The sequence below is a fragment of the Pocillopora verrucosa genome, chromosome 6, assembly GCF_036669915.1.
Source record: "Pocillopora verrucosa isolate sample1 chromosome 6, ASM3666991v2, whole genome shotgun sequence".
Taxonomy (NCBI): Eukaryota; Metazoa; Cnidaria; class Anthozoa; order Scleractinia; family Pocilloporidae; genus Pocillopora; species Pocillopora verrucosa.
The window spans coordinates 18,875,090-18,887,359 of NC_089317.1; the positions used below are offsets into that span (position 1 = coordinate 18,875,090).

At 45.1% G+C, this 12,270-nt stretch overlaps 1 pseudogene; it reads left to right on the forward strand.

Moving 5' to 3' along the window:
- The first annotated feature begins 470 nt into the window (after nt 1-470).
- LOC131777571 (uncharacterized) lies at nt 471-1,867 on the forward strand (annotated as a pseudogene).
- Nucleotides 1,868-12,270: the final 10,403 nt, after the last annotated feature.

The window sequence follows — 12,270 nt, forward strand, 5'->3', positions numbered from 1 at the left end:
AGTGTGGAATAGTGAACTGGAAAATTTTGATGCAAGTGACTTTCTTTCTGAAAGAGAGACACTGAGGTTGGTTTTCTTAATTCATTTCAAGATTTCATGTCTTTTGCGCTGGTTTGTTTTCCTTTTCTAGCCCTTTGTTTATTTCCTTGTTTCAATTGTCTTTGTAACTTTTTTGTTTTGTTTTGTCAGTAATTTTTTGGACCCAAGGCTTTACTTTTTTGATAGTTTACATTTGTTACAAGAAGAAATTGAAACAATGAAACAAAATTAAAAAATTTAACAACAAAATGAAATCATAGCTTGGCAACAATTAACTGATGAAAGAAAGAGTGATGTTGTCTCAAAGACACTGGGCTAAAGGTAATTCATGAATCTAAACTTTTTTTAGGAAGCTGAATCATCCATTCATCGTAAATTTCTATGGTGCTGCACTAATTAGAGAAGAAGAACGGTTGAGAGTAACAGTCATGATGGAACTCTGCAAGGAAGACTTGATGGGACGCATTTTCCAGAATCGAAACAATATACCTAGTCTGCCCTTAACACCTGGTGCCGCGAGAATTGTAATTCGATGGGTGAGAGACATCGCCAACGCTCTCGAGTTCATACACAGTTAGGGCATTGTTCACAGAGATTTCAAGTGGGAAGACATCATGGTAAGTACGAAAAATGGCATACGGATGAACATGGGAAGGTTTTCAAAGAAAGGTCTTGACTCTAATGCTGATATTAAATATTCGTTGTCTGAGTCAACAAGGACTTGTCCTTCTAAATGAGTATTCTTTAAAAGAAAACATTTTAGTTTCAAGTATTTTTTCACACTTGAAGTTCATATGATTTCATTCATTACTTTACAGTGTGTGTTAGCCTGTCTCGGAATCTGTTTGATGGCACTTAAAACTATTGACTAGTATTCAGCGAGAACAGTTCGATGATTCGCATCGTTCGACAAACCACTGTGCAACATAATTTGTCTTGAATTATCACGTTTTTGTACTCTATTGCATCTGTCTGTATTTGTGATTTTCCAAATCCACTCCAATTTTCTGATGCACGATCTTTTCTACCCTGAAATGTTCTCCTTCTGCCTTCTTTGCCCTTAACATCCGGGGGAAATCTTAAGTTTTTAATTTTGCGATCCTAAGTGGGAGAGGGGGAAATCTTAAGTTTTTAATTTTGCGATCCTAAGTGAGAGAGGGGGGAATATGAATCATCACTTTTAAATTCTTCTTAAATCTCTTCATATGCTTATGCAGAAAAGGCCACCTTTTGTCCAGAATAGTCCAAATTTTATCTTATTTCAGGGTGGCATATGATAAAAAACAGGCCAAACATTCACTAGCTCTGCACTCACATTTATACTGCATTTGAGCGAGAACCGCCGCAGGCTTAGCAGAAAAGAGAAACAAATGTAGCTTTCTAGTAAGTCTAAAAGAGTCTTCTACTTCTGTCTTTTGTTATATGCATTATCTCACAGCTGTCACATGAAGATGATGTCAGGGTCACTAATGTCAGTGTTTCTAGAGAAGCCAAGATGACTACAGAAACAATGAAGGAAACTTTTTACATTGCCCCAGAAGTGATCAGATCAGGGTTTTACGATAGCAAGGCCGATATCTACAGCTTTTGCATAATGCCCTAGGAGATGTGGTATGGGAAGAGAGCCCTTACAGATGAAGAGGAAGACATGAGAGTGGTTAATAATAACAGACAAATGTAAGTCGACCAAGACAGGAAGAAACCCCTGCCTGAATGGCGAGATGTAATGCAGGGTTGCTTGGATGAAGAACTAGACAAACGACCACAGGCCCCAGCATGTCATCAGAGGTTGACCATGCTCTACCGGGACACAGTTCTACCCATTTGAATATATATATATATATATATCGAAGCAAAAGAGCTCCATCACCCTACGAACTGAATTGATCTGGATTGAGTGATTGAAATTCGTATGAGGGAGAACAGAAAATACATGAGCTTCACAATGAAGTAGCTGAACCATTGTTTATTCAAGACATTGACTGTATGGTATAAAGTCTATATTTACTGAAGTAGCGTTGAGCAAAATTACGACGAGTTTCGTTGCTGTTTGTCTATGGTTATTTGCGGATGAGAAAATGGAAATCTTTGTTATCATAAAGTAAAAAGTCACTATTTATCACCTGTGGGGAGGGGCTAAGGGATTTCTTTTGGGGGGGGGGGAACATATGGTTTTCAGTGGCAAGGGGGAGGGACCAGTCGCGTCTAAAAGAGTTTACAGTGGGATTATAGAAAATTGACTATTAATGAGGCCGGGGGGGGGGGCAAAATGAGAGCGCATGTTCCGCCACTCGAGCAATTTGACTATTGAGGGTTACGATTCTTCTTCTGCAAGCATTAGCTGACGTGTTTTTTTTCCGCGAGGCAAGAAGCGCCACGGCGATAGCAAGTGCTTCAAGCTTCTTACGGCTGCTCAACCTCAGTCACTAAATTCACACCTGTTACCACAGTACTTTTTTTGTTCAGTGAGATAGGTGACGACGAAGGTTCGACAGAGACTTGCCTGAAAACGGCAACTTTACCTGTCAAGTTGACGTAGCGTTGAGCTAAATTATGCTTTGGTTTGAGCTTATCACCGCAAAATAAAAACAAGCTATTGTTAAAAAAAAAAAAAAAAAACTTCAAATCTACATTGCCTTAATTTTGATATATTTTCGTTCCCATTCCTTTGCACGCATAAATTCCAAGCGAGCAACAAGCATACGCACTCATTTTGCCGCTGTGTCGGTATAAATAGAGAGTGTTGGAAGATCGATATAAGAAAAACGTGGATCAAGTCTTTCTTTGACCATCACAGTTTGCGATCTTAAGAAACAATTAAGTCTAACCACCTTCGTAAATGCTTCGTTTACAATTTTTAGGGGGAAATGATGGGACTCTTCCCAAGTTTGATCACAGAATTCCGTTATGAAAACGTACGCTGCTCAGTATTGAAAGTCCTTCCAAGGGAACTTCTGCCCACGTCATTTGACCCTTAACTTTTTGTGCTTACAACTCTATATCCGTGATAATGTTAGACGTAGATATGTGATTGATTTCTGACTTTCCTGGATTATATTTTATGCAAATACTTAAAAAACAGAATACCCATACGAAATCTTTAAGTAGTAAATGATCACAAGTGTGTGACACTAGATGATGAAACTAACTCTAAATCAAGCTGACAGAACAGTATTTGCCTTTAGAGTATTCTTGTTGCTCTTCGTTTAAAATAGTAACATGCCAACTATTTGTCAAAAGCCAAAGGAAAACAAAAAGTTTCAAGAAGATCTATACGCATGATAACCAGCTCTCATTAAAAAAAATCTACAAAATCATTCAAACTATTGTATGTTTGTATACTTAAGGATACTATGAGGACATGACTGGACTATTCCTTTTCAACATGAGAGTACGGTCGCCCATCCCTCTCTCTCTCTCTCTTGACTAAGACTTTCGTGAGTCTCTTTTTCTCTTGCAAGTTTTAAAGAACATTACGACATAAAGATATTATGCATATTAGAAAAATAATCTTGCAGAGATTTAGAGACCTTCCATGCACCACTCCTACATTCCGTCAACTCACTGCGTAAGTATCTATGTATTTCATACACTTCTTGCTATAATTTTCATGCCTTACGAAGCCAATTATAGGCTTAGGGCAGGGCAGTGGACTGACAACTTTGTACCGTAAAAAAAGATCCCGGGATCGAAAGAAAAAGGACCAGAAAGCACGGTTGCGAGGGGAACACCGAAAGACGACGAGAACCAGAAAGACATGAAAGAAGACCAGCCTGAGGGCGAAGAGGCAAACCTCTTTACCCACTGGCCAAGCAGGGCAAAGACTTTGAATTTCACGTTTACGACGGAGAACCCGCCAAATAGGTGGAGCTGGACCACGGTAGAGCGGGACACCAGTTCCCGCTTACAGGACCAGAAAAAGGAAAAGACCAGACGGGAAAGCTCCTTCTCCACCCAGGCCGGCATGTGCAGGAGAGAAGCCACGTACCAGACCCGGGAGAGAGCCAGAGCGTTGATGACGAGAGCCTTACCGCGAAAAGTCAGGGAGCGAGGACGCCAAGACGTGAGAACATGGTCCACGGCGTCTATCCGGGGGCGCCAATTGCCCTCCTCCGATGAAAACACCCAGAATCTTCAATTTGGCAGATGACCAGTCCAGGGCTACAGGGGGTTGGAACGACCGGACCACGCCCCCAGCCACAGGCCTTTGGACTTCGAGCGATTCAACTTGGCACCGGAGGCCGCTTCGAACTGTGCGAATGTCTCGAAGCACGCCCTGATGTACTCGTCCGATGTCAAGACGAGCGACGTGTCGTCGGCGTATTGGGAAATGGGGGACAATGGGGGGAAACCCGGGAGCGAAAGGCCCGAGACGCGAGGATTACGACGAATGTTCACTACTAGCACTTCCGACACCAGCACGTATAGGAGAGGGGACAGGGGGCAGCCCTGGCGAACTCCTCGGGAAAGGGTGAAGAAAGGGGACAGGTAACCGTTCACATTGACCGAACTTTGGACATGAAAGTAAAACAGGTTCACCCACGAGATGAAGGAAGGGCCGAAGCCCATGGCAGCGAGAGTGGATCTCATGAAGCCCCAGTCAACCTGGTCAAAAGCCTTCTCCTGATCAAGGGACAGGATCGCAACAGGTGCCCCGGACGAGGAAGCGTAGTGGACTGCGTCGCGCAGAAAAGCCACATTCTCTCCGATAAACCTACCCGGAACCCCACAAGTTTGATCGCTACTGACCACGAGATGAATAACCTTTAAGAGGCGGTCCGCAATGACGCGCGAGGCGATTTTATAGTCGACGTTTAGCAAGGTGATGGAGCGCCAGTTCCTCGGATCCAGACGATCCCCCTTCTTAAACGACAGAGTGATGATACCCCTACGCTGAGAGAGATCAAGAGAACCAGAGAGGAAACAAGAGTTGAGCACCGCGACCAGATCACCACCGAGAACATGCCAGAAACGGAGGTAAAATTCCGCCGGAAGACCATCAAGACCCGGGGCTTTGTTCTTGGCCATGTTCTTGAGTGCACGGAGACACTTGTCGGGAGTAAGGGGACCTTCACACACACGGGCCTGGTCGCAGGGAAGAGGGCACGGAAAGTTAGAAAGAAGAGAAGCCTGGACGACAGAATCCGTGGGGACAGAAGAGAACAGATCAGAGTAAAAAGTGTTTAGGGTGCGACATCTATCTACGGCACGCTTCTTCTCCAACCGGAGAAAGTACGAAGACGAGGATTCTCCTTCCTCCACCCATCTAATGCGGGACTGAACCTGAGCCCCCTTAGCCGCCTCACGGTCGAGGGACGCAAGGGTCTCGAGCGCAGAACGATACGGGCCGACACAAGACACGGAACCCGCGTTCACTTTCGTCTTTAAGTGCGCTACTAGGTCCGTTAGCAGGGACCTATTACGAGCCCCCGCTGCAGGCCTACTTTTGCAATACCTGATGGTGAGCCCCTTAAGGCGGCTCTTTCCAGCATCCCACCATTTAGCCAGTGAGGAAATGTTGTCCATGGAACCGCGCCAGGCCTGCCAAAAGTGAGAAATCAGACGGACATACTCGGCGTCTTTCAAGACGGCAGTATTGAGTTTCCACAGGCCTGGACCGGAGGGAATGATGTCGGGAACCGTGACAGAGACCTGGACCTCGCAGTGATCCGAAAAAGGACAGGGCACCACGGAGCAGGCCGAGACGGACGAGACCCACTGGGAAGGAATACCGACAAGGTCGATGCGCGAAGCGAGGGCGCCATTCCATTTGGACCACGTGAACCCCGGAGTAGACGGGTGCAAGTATCTGAAAATATCCACCACAGAACACGCATCAAAGAGGCCACCAAGGGCAGAAGTACTTTCACGAGACGTGTCCAACGGATCGGAGCCACGCCTATCCAGAGCCCTGTCGAAGACCGTGCTGAAATCTCCACACAGCAGGGAGGGAACAGAAAAGTCAATTTTGACTTGAAGGTCGTGCAAAAAGGAGTCCCGGGCGGGATTACGATTAGGGACGTACAGACAACACACGCGAAACGACTGGTCCCGGGAAGAAAACTCACATTGGAGGTAACGCCCCTCCGCGTCGCACCAGGAGTTTGAAACCGACAAAGAGTCGCGAAAAAGAATAACACAACCGGAAGAACGCACAGAGCCCAGGGAACACGCCACACCGAAACCCGAAGACTGAAACCACGACGAGCACTCCTGCACCGAGGAACAGTGGACCTCTTGGAGGCAGATGATGTCGGGCCTCACGGGAAGGGAACGGACCCAATGCAAGAGTCCCGCCCTCTTCGAGGCATCCCTGATGCCATTACAATTTAAAGATAACACCGACAAGGCCATAAAGAAATGAAAAAAGGAAACCATTATTTACTCTTCTTCTTTTGCATACCAGCCCCAGGAACTGCCTTTGATCTCTTAACGATAGAGGCCGCAGCCACGGCGGCTGATGGAATTATGGAACGGTTCGAGCGCTTACGACCCGCTGCCAGTAGTTGGTCCAGGGAATCGGGTCGCTCGGATGGGGAGGAGAAGCTCGAAATGCTCGGGGAGCCGCTGCATTCCATGCTCCCCGACACCTGACTATCATAACTTTCATTTTCTTTGTCTACATTAATTTCGTTTACTTTAACTACATTAATTCCTTTTTCATTAACTACATTTTCTTTAACCACATTAGTTTCGTTTACAATATCCATGCTACTACTACTTTCCGTTTTACTTTCACCATTAACTACTGATACATTATCTACTGATTCATTATCACTATCCATGCCGTCCATACCATCCACCGCAGCCAGGAGGGAAACGCCCGATGTGCCGGGGGTCACCTCGACCTCGGGCACGCTGGGGGACCCAGACGAAACATTACTATCCTCAGCGTCCATACTACACATGGGCTGGGTAGTTTCAGGGACATCAGCCTCAGCCGAAACAGGGGGGGCCATTAAGGGCGGGAAAGACTGGGCATCCGCCGGGGGGGCGGCGTTGGCCAGAATAGGACCATCCCCCCAAGCGCGCCCGCCCCGGCGGGACGGACATGCCCGAGCCAAATGACCGGCTTCACCACACTCTCTGCATTTGCCATTGTGTTGACAGTCCGCGGCTTTGTGGCCCATGGATTTGCAGATCTGACAAAATGGGGCCATTCCACGATACCACACCCGAGTAGGATAGGAGTCAACGAACACTTCAGCAGGGATCTGCTGCGACAGGGACATGGTGAGGACGCGAGACCCCGTGAGGAGGTTAGGGCGCCCAGCGAAGTATTGGTGTTTCACCGACACTATCTTACCATACCTACGGAATTGCTCTAGCAAGAGGGCGTCATCCCCCTCTGCCGGATAATGGTGAACGTACACCATGGTGTAAGGCCGGTCAGAGGGGGTCACGTCGCATTCAACGTTCTCAAGCATAATAGACCCCTGACTAACAAGGCGCTCTTTATCCGCGGAATCTTTGAAGGTAAGCCTGATAAGGCCCCTCGGCACGAACTGAACAGCCGACAGTTTGCTAAAGTCTACAACTTCCTCCAAAAACGACAAGACCCGCGGCTTTTCGTGCGAGATAATGGCCGCGGGCACATGAACAACACAGGTGTTCGCACAAAGGAACACCATATTGGAATCGAAAAAAAGAGAAAAGAAAAGAAACGAACAGCAAAATAAGGAAAAAAGCCCAAAACAGGGCCCAAATGGCTGGCCCCGAGGGCCGATCCCCCCCAAAAAAATTTTACGGGATTAAAAGAGCAACTATACGTGTGGACAAAACACGCAGGCAAATACAACAACTAGTGATACCAGGAAATCCTGGCACACTATAACTACGAGGGAAAAAGGGGGGCCAAAAGACCCCAAGGACCACGCCCCAAAAAAGGCCGAACCCGGCCCCAAAATGGGATGGGTGACACGCGAGATATCTTACAACAGTCTAAATCACTTCTGTTCCAAAACAGTCAACACTTGAAATGTAAACACGTTCAAGATGGCTGCTTAATAACCAGTGTTTACGGGGATGGTGCACCAAATTTCTGATAGAGCTGTGTCAACTTCTTGTAACACTCGCTCGCATCTGGTCGATTATCAAGTTTTTCGTCCCAGCAACGCTGCATCAGATCACGCAAACCAGCTGGAGACCCCTTTAAGCCTTCGACATGCGTATGTCTTGGACCCTCGACCACTTTTTCGCAACTCTTGCACATTTCCTTCCACATCAAGAAGGGCTCTATTACCATACCACATGCTCCATGTATATGGCTTCCATATACATGGAAACCCCTTGCGAAAATAGTCATACACCTGTCTATAGTATAATTGCGTCCTGGTTTTTTGGCTGTTTTTCTGGTGACCCTCCCAGGGACTTATGCTCGGTTTCTTGCCGTAACCTGGGGTAAGCCAGTCTTTGGTTGTTTTCCAATCTTGTATTGGATTGGCTTTTCTTCTTGGCTTTTTGGCCTGTTGAGTTTGGGGTTTTGTCATCTCACGGGTTTTTGCCGGTTTTGTTGGTCACCCATCCATTTTTGGGCTTTCTTGTACTTTCGCCATGGTTCTGGAGTGCGTTAAGACGTGTGTAATTCATGCGTCGGAGATGGTGGCAAGTTATGAAAAGGCTCGTGTGATTGCGCTCCTTAGGGAGTGTATTGATTTTGAGGGGCTTTCTGCCATTCAGTTTTGCCCCAGGGGCTTGATACGTGTCACTTTTAAGGATGCCTCGGATATGGAAGAATTTGTGCGTGTAGGTTCGCTAACGTTGGATGGAGGTGGCTGTCCCTGAGGTGGTGCCTGACCCCTTTGGGACTGTTGTGCCCGTTATCTCTGATAGTTCTGCCGTTTTGGAGGATAAGGGTGCGGATGAAGTGGTTGAGGATGTGGTTGAGGAGGATGAGGATGTGGATGAGGATGAAGATGTGGTTGAGGAAGATGAGGTTGCGGATGAGGACGCGGAAGATGAGGATGCGGTTCCTGTTAGTACCCCTACGAAGGTTCCTGTTCCAAGCCCCTTGGGGCGTGTCTTGGGGACTGCCCCCTCGGTTCCTGTTGCTGAGAAGGTGCAGGCCTCCTCGGGTCCTGTTGTCCCAGTTGTTCCGGTCGCGGTCTCTGGCCCTTCTGGTTCTCCCGTTGGGTCCTCTCAGACTGTCTCTGCAGTCTCTGCCCCCTCGCGTGTTGCTTCATGTAGAATTTTCACCCCTGAGCTTCGTAGGAAGTTTTTTGCGGGGTATCGTGATATGTTGTGCCAGTGTTCCGGGAATGTTGCCTACGTTTTTTCGTATAGAAGCAGTAAGGTGTGCGGGGTTTTCCCTGCAGACGACCCGGATGAGGTCCGTATAACTTATGAGAGTGGGGCGTTTTTGATAGTGCATGCGAATCTTGTCCGTATTTCCAAAGCGCATACTAGTGATGAGGTGTCTGAGGTAGAGTTTGCTCAGTTTATTCTCAAGGTTAAGGATGACCCTTCCTATTGGATTTCCTTTAGGGGGTCTATTGTTGATATGGTTGGGCCTACTGAGCACAGTAATGTTTTGTGTGCGGTGTTTACGGACCATACTGGGCCGCAGTCCCGGAGGCTGCCTGCGAAGGCTTTAAGTGTTAAGAATATCGCTCTTAATAGTAGTAGCTCTGGGCCCAGTTGTTCGAAGGCGGATTAGCGCTAACCCAGGGTTAGATTTTAATCTGAGTTTCTTTATTCCTTTACTCTAAAGCCTTTTTGGGAAAATTTTCAATGTCCTTTTTAAAGCATCAAATAGTCATACTCTAGACAAAAAGAATTCGACTGAATTTTCTTTTAAAGCTTTTAGATCTGAAATCGGATTTCACACTAACCCTGGGTTATCTTAACCCAGCTTTGAACAACCCGGTCCTGGTGCCAATGTTAATAGTAGTGTTAATAATGTAAATAATGTAAACAAGGCTTCGTCCTCCTCTACGGTCGGTGACGGTATTGTCAATGTTTCTCGAAACAGCTCTCGTTCTGTGGTCCCTACGGCTGCGGTGCTAGCCGCCGAGTTGCTTAAGCGTACTACCCCCACTTCTGTTGTGGGGGTCCCGAAATGTAGAAAGAAATTATAGTAAGTTTTGTAGTAACTCTGGTATTAGCATTAATGTAAATAATATTGTAAATAATAGTAACTAAGTTTTTTCTGTGTTTTTGTATCCGTTTTGTTCGTTTGTTTTTTGGAGCGATTCCCCAACGAAGTTGGTGCCTGGTGGCCCTCGGTTTATGGTGGACCCAACCCTCAGGCATTGCACTTTCAGCCATGGGTTGGATTAGGTCTGTAGATCGGCAGGCATTGCACCGCCCTCACGGGAGCCTGGCCATTCACCTTCAATATAAAAAAACACCTGTCTAGCCCCTTTTCTGGCATGGGTAATTACAACATGCAGACAATGCACTAAAGTGCACACAAAAACAACATGCAGGCAAGCCTGCAAACATGGCCACCAGTGATATTTGATCACTCAACTTAGCTTTGTCCACTAAAGTGCACACAAGGACAACATGCAGGCTCGCCTGCTGACAAGTGTACATAGAAATAACTAATTTATCTGTCCCCAAAAAAAAATCATCAAAAAACTTCAAAATAATTCACTCTAAAAGTTTAACTGGGTGACCTGAAATTGTCTGATCTAGAAGACCTTTGTTTCTTTTGAACTGACTGAATGAAGCTATAATGAATCAGCCTCCACAAAAAACAGGACATTCTTAATAACCAAAAGAATGTCATTCTGAATCAGAACTCAATATTGAGGAGTTTAATGTTTATGAAACTTCAGTCATCTTTCAATGCCCATCACAACTTGGAAGAATTAATTCTAAATGTGAACTTAACAGTTACTGGTTACCTAACTCTGAATAATTAATAATTTACAGCAATACATTTGTAAATTTGTGACTTAACAACCTATATTACAGTATAGGAATATAGACATAAACAAGAAATATTAAACCTTTGAAAAAGCATAACACTGTGTCCCAACATGTACATTTGACTGACTGATCATGTCTTCATACTTGGGCATTGCCAAATAAAACATTAATAAATATTTGTGTCCGTTAGATGGTATAATGGCACAGCACTTGTCAAAATCTTCAAGATCTACTATGTTGTAATTAAATACCTTCAAATTGATTGTGTTACCAAGTTTACCAGTTCTGTAACATCTGCTATTCATGTCTTAATTTTTCTCTAATCCTCCTCATCAAGCTTAATGATAAGACAGTAACTGAAAAGATGAGCTTTGTTTGCTTCATGTATGTTAAGGTACCGGGTAAATGTCAAATTCACTCATTGAATCTGAAGTCATAATAAAATGATGGTAACAATTATTGTCAATTATTTATGTTTCTGTATCTCACTCTGTTTTTCTCGACACTTCTTCCCATAAGTTTAACATAACTTGGCTGAAAATGAGATAATTTAAAAAATAATAAAAACATAAAAATAAACTTACAAGCTCTTGGCTGTCGTTGTTGATCGCTAAAGTATTGATAACAAAACGGATGTCATTTACCCACGCGATGCAGCAGATTGCGGCTAATGGAAAAAGTTAGATGGTTCTCGCATTTCAATGCTGTTTATCAATTTATTAACTGTTTGAGCTACAATTGACCTCGGACAACAGATCGCTTAAATCATCTGTTAAATTGCAGCGCTGACTGTAACGCGTTGGTTCCATTCGCGAATTGAGTGTTTCGGTATCTGCTAATGATGGCGTCCAAGTCATCCAACTTCCTCGATGGCCTGGAATTTTATTTCATTACCAAAAAGCCTGACAAAGTTCAGAGATTTGAAGGAACTGTGAGCAACCGCTTCAATGAAAACACCACGCACGCACGTGCTTTTTCCTCGTGGAGTAGATTATCATTCCGGCCTGCATTCTTTCCATTCCACACAGCCACAGAAAAAGTCCGCATTGTGTCTATTGACTGGTTACCTGCTTGTCTTGCGGAAGAAAATCCTACCAGTAACACAATTCGAGGTAAAGTAAAGGAAATTTTTCGGTAATACCAGATAGTATGGGCGTACTTGGAAAGAGAGGTACGAGCTGAAGGAAGTGAAACTCTCCAAGAACCCCGCTCCTCACTTCGAAGCATGGAAACTAGTTAGCGGCGCAAAGACTACTGGGAGAATCAAAATGGCGGACACTAAAGAATTTGTTATCAGTTTGTAGAATTTCCTTGTGACTCGTTAGTTTCTGGACAGTTGCAAGGTAACAATGAATG